We start from the raw sequence: 5,444 nt of genomic DNA, 5'->3' as shown, positions 1-5,444 counted from the left end.
ATTTTCTTTAAGCAAAATGTGTTTATTATTTGCAATGTTAGGTGCTTTCTGTGTAGATTAGTGGAAATGTAAAATAATGCATTGCTCTCAGTTAAAATGGTTCTCTGTGAGTATATTCTTTCGACCTTTGTCCTTCATGCAGTTTTAAATCCGGATGCATAATTTTCCTGCCAGAAGTTCATGTCTACTTGTCATTTGTTTTCATTTCCTGTTGCCTTCAGAGCTGCACAGAGAGAAGATACTGTATCTGCAATCTCGATAACATGTGGCTTTCCCAGGCAGGCTGTTTATTTAATTAAAAAGATAGAAGAGAGGTCTACTTCATTTGTTTGGAGTCACATAAATATTCTTAAAAGGAGGATTTCCTCATTTATTCCACTTTAGCCTTCCTGTTCAGGGAAAGCTTTAAATATACCTTTAATCACTATATGATGACAACTTGAGTTACAATTTTGTAACTGTACCAAATACATTAAATAAGGAAGGTAAATTGGAATAATAATTCCTAGTTTTTCTCCATATATATTATAAATGTACTGTTATCACATATCTATGTGTTCAAAACCAGTTTATCATTATAAACCCAAAAGTAAGAATAACATAGTGCTGTAGTAATAGCTGAGTTTGGATATATATAAATTACCAAAAAAGAGACTGATGGAGTATTGTTGTATATGTTCAGTCTTACAGTTTTATTTCATGTTTTAACCTCATATTCTTCCTTATCTAGAGTTTGCTTCATCTCATATTTGAAGTTGGAAAATTCCTTTAGAGATACTATAAAAATATTTTCAATCAAAAAGTTTCTTTTATATTCTTCCTGACATAACCCAGTGATTTGAGATTTTATAGAAATGTAGAAATCAGATAACACTGAATAAACCTTTAAACATTTTATATTGTGGCAAATAAAATTATTTCTCACATATAACCAGGATGGGCAAATGGTACCACAGAGAGAAGAGAAAGAGTAATGGTTAAAGTAACACTAAAAAAATTTATAATAAGTAACACATACAGCAATATAATAACAAATATTCAATAAACAATATACAAATATATTATATGTAATACATATTACACATAGCTTATATTAAGTATGATATATGTAATACATATAGTTAATGGAGTGTGAATGCAGGGATGTGTGCTTACTAGACAAGAACTCTACCACTTGAGCCATACTCACCATGTAGTTTATAATAATGATCTTTATAATGTATAATCCTAGTATGCATAATACATAAATAATATTTAATATAATAAAATAACATCATTGTATTTTGTGCATGATATGCTTCATAATCTATGTCATAGGTTTTATGTATGCAACTTCTACTTTTTAAGTCCATTTTTTGTATACACATGTAAGTAAATGTAAAAATGATAAAATAAAAGGAGAAAAATAAATAAATAAGGAAAGATGTTAAGTAATATGCTCACAGTAACAGATGTAATAAAAATCAAGGGTAGCACATTGCATGCCCACATTTATGAGTAACCCTGTTATATATAAAAGAAACAGTTCAGAGAAGTGTGACCCCAACTTTGCAATTTGTCACTGAATTTTTATTTACCTTTAAAATTATATTTGGCTTAGTGTAATTTTGAAATGATTTTGTTATTCCAGATTTATTGTTTGACCAGCACCAACTAGGGCTGGGATTTTAATTTTTAGGAGTTAACCCACAAATTAAGACATAGATGTAGAAAATGGAAAAACTACCTGAAAACCTGAAAAGACAATATTTTGAAAGATTGCTGTGCAAGGAGTTCCTCTTAAAAATGTTAAGATATGATTTTAATAGAAATTATTTAATAATATAAATCTTGCTCAGAGAGTAAATCTTATTTATTATAACATCTATTATATTGCTTCCAAAAGAAGAAAAAATACAAAATAAAATAAAAATAGAATAACCAACTAGAAGCTGCAAAATGAGAGCAGTTTATACTATGTTTTCTTCTTTATTGAAAAATCTCTACTAATGGCAAACTCCTTTGATAATAAACTTGTGTAAAAGGATCAATGTTAAACCATTATGCAAACCCCACAAGAATTACCAAGTACATTTACTTTATAATAACTGGCATACAAATGAATTTGAGGCACTATGATATAGGAAGTATTGATAGCAGGTGATACACAGGAATTTTCAAGTGTTGAGGGATCTTGGTCCACTCTGAGATAGAAATCAAAGGCAGACTCAAGCAGCAGAGGTCAGAGAGGTTTTATTTGTAGAGAAGAGAAAGAAAAGGCTGCATGGGGACATGCAGCAGAATCCCCAAACTGGTGGTCCTGTGGGTCAGGTTGGAAATTGGGTTTTATAGCTTTTTTTTTTATTGCCGGAGAGCAGAGGTGTCTCTTTGGTGTAAACAGATGTTCCCTGGGAAGGAGAAGTGTCTCTCTGGCTAATACCTTTTGGGATCTCCTGCAGTCTGCCCTTCAAGTCTCCCCTCTCAATGATTGACCTAACTGCTGTTGCGAATAGGGACAAGGAAGTCTATTCAGTGACTGCTTCCTGCTGACAGGGGCCTGGGGCATCAGGGCTGACCACAAGAGGGTTCTTGAGCGAACTGTGATAGGTTGTTTTCATCTGTAGTTTGATGGGTTCTAGACAAGAGGAAACAAACTTGACAAGTAAGTTTGAAATGCAAGGCCCACACACAAGTAAGAGAATAATAACAATACTAGGCCCCAGAAAGGGTAGGAACCATGTCCTGGAAGGGAGCCAGGATTTATTTGGTCCCATACCTGTGTGGATATCTGAGTCTCAAGGGACTGTTCTCTGAGCCACTTAGCTTGTTGAAGAATGTAGTCTGCACACACTTCTACAATGCCTGAAGTGTTTATATATATATGCAACAGGGAGTATTGGTGATGGCATATACCCCTCCTTGTTTAGTCAAAAGAAAATCTAGGGCCAGGTGGTGGTCCATGACCATATAGGCAAGGGATGACAAAGACTTTTGTATGTCCGTAATGACAAGGCCTACCTGGTCTGAGGTGCCCTCTATTACTTTGGTTAGGTTTTTTTGCAGTTATGTGATTGGCAAGCATCCCACAGCTTATTTTAGCTAGGACTGTAATCAATGCTATTATCCCTAAAACTATTATAGCAACCTCTCTTTGAGTTTAAAATTTCCCCTTGGTCATGTAGGGTATAAACTTTCTGGAGCTGGTTTAAGACAAGTTTTTGAGCTTTAGGCACTAGAAGACTAACTGTAACTGCTGCTCGGAGACATCCTGGCCCAGACACCCTTGACTACCTGATCTAATTCTTTACTTAAGTTGTCCACTGGCTGGGGAGTGATGCCCCAGAGCTGAGTCACAATTACCAGGGCCAATTTCCCTTTTTATAGATATATAATTGAAAGTTGTCATGTACCAGGAGACCCAAGGCTGGAGCTGTCATAAGGACTTTTTTTTTAACTGGTGGAATGCATTTTTTGACTTGTCAACCCATTCAATAAAAGACTGGGGATCCTTTTGTACTTCCTTAAGGATTTGATATAAGGGTCTGGGTAGGTATGGATATTCCAGAATCAAAATTCTTCAATATCCTGTCACCCCCCCAAAAGCCCTCAATTGTTTTAGTCTTAGGTAAAGGAAACATCAGGATCGGACGGATTCTATCTTCTCCTAGAGACCTCATTGCTTTCTCCAGAACAAGACCTAAATATGTAACCCTAGACTGACATAATTGGGCTTTTTTTTTTTATAGATTTTATAGCTTCTATCTGCTAGGAACTTTAATAAGGATTCAGTGACTTGCAAAATAACAGGATCAGTAAGTCCAACAGGGAGTGGGTCATCCACATATTGTAGAAGAGTAGCCTGTGGACATTGCCACTCTGTCAAGTTGGGTTAGAGCCAACCCAAAAAGGTGGGGGGCTGTCTCTGAATCCCAGGGGGAGGACAGTCCAGGTGATCCATCCAGCCTTTTATGTGGTGTCCTCAAAGGCAAATATAGGTTGACTTTGGGGTGTAAGAGAATACAAAAGAAGGCATCCTTTAAGTCCATGACAGAGTAGTAAGCAGTACCTGGGGGTATTTGGGCTAAAAGTGTATAGGGATTTGGAACTACAGGGTGGGGAGGCACTGCTGCTTCATTGGTCAAGCAAAGATCTTGGACTAGCTTCCATTTGTTAGGTCCCTTCCTGACGGTGAGAATAGTAGTATTATATGGTCTGGAGCGTTCTTTTACCAGTCCCTGTCTCTTTAAGTCTTTGATTATGGGAATTAGTTCCTCCTTAACTTCTGGCCTTGAATGATATTATTTTTGTTGGGGAAACCAAGAGGGGTCTTTGAGATGAATTAGGACTGCAACCACTGTTCCTGCCCATCCCATCATATTTCCATCTGTCCACACTGTGGGATCTGCTTGTTCCTCTATCAGGGGCAAGCAAAATTACTCCCCTGCCGGTAAAGGAGCTATACCCCCAATTTATATAGAAGGTCTTGCCCTAGTAGAGGAGTAGGAGTTTCTGGGACAATTAAAAGTGAGTGACAGAAGTGGAAATCTCCACAGGAGCAGGCTAGTGGCTGAGTGAAATAACGTTCTAGAGGCTGGCTTGATATGCTCCGAACAGTAATTTTCTTGGAGGACCTGAGTCCAGGAGAGAAAGGAACAGCTGAGATGCTGGCTCCAGTATCAATAAGAAGGCTGATCTTGTGGTTTTTAATAGTAAGTACGGTCCGGGGCTCCTTTGCATTTATGGTGGTCACAGGAGCCTGGATGGGAGGTCCAGGGACCCATCTTTGGGTGGGAGGCTCTGGCCTTGGTTCCCTGGGGAACCCAGGACAGTGTGCCTTCCAATGTTTTCCCCAACAAATGGGACAGGATCCCTGAGATGGCTTCTTCTGGGGGCATTCCCTCCCAAAGTGGCCTGCCTGTCCACATTGAAAGTATGTCCTTGGATTTGAACTCTGCCCTGGGAGAAACTCCCTGAGCATGTGATCAGAGCTTTCTCCATTTATCCTTTCTCTTTTTCCTCTCCAGGTCCTTTTTTTCTTTTTCTAAGTCCCTATTCTTATATATGGATGTGGCTACACAGAATAATTGGTCTAGATCTCTGCTCCCTTCAGCCACCAGGTTTTGAAGATTTTTATGAATATCTGGGGCTGACACAATGTTGGTATGCTTTTGTCGAGCATCGTTAAGTCTCGGTAAGAAAGCTACTGGTGTTTTTAAGGGTCCTTGTTGTACAGTTGTGTCTTGGGAGTAATTAAGGGGTTTTATCATGGCTCTCCTTAGACCCTCAAGAATGCAGTGGATGAAGCAGTTACAGGTCCATTTATCATTGTTATTCTCCGAGTCCCACTTAGGATCATAGCTAGGCTGCCTGCTCTCCTGTGGGAATTGGGAATTGGGATTCCCTTTTAGTTATACAGTGTCTCTTTCTTCCCCTTCTCCCTCCTCCTTCTCTAAGGGCCTGGTCTG

The sequence above is a fragment of the Castor canadensis genome, chromosome 14 (genome assembly GCF_047511655.1).
Source record: "Castor canadensis chromosome 14, mCasCan1.hap1v2, whole genome shotgun sequence".
Taxonomy (NCBI): Eukaryota; Metazoa; Chordata; class Mammalia; order Rodentia; family Castoridae; genus Castor; species Castor canadensis.
Note: the sequence above shows the minus strand (reverse complement) of the source record.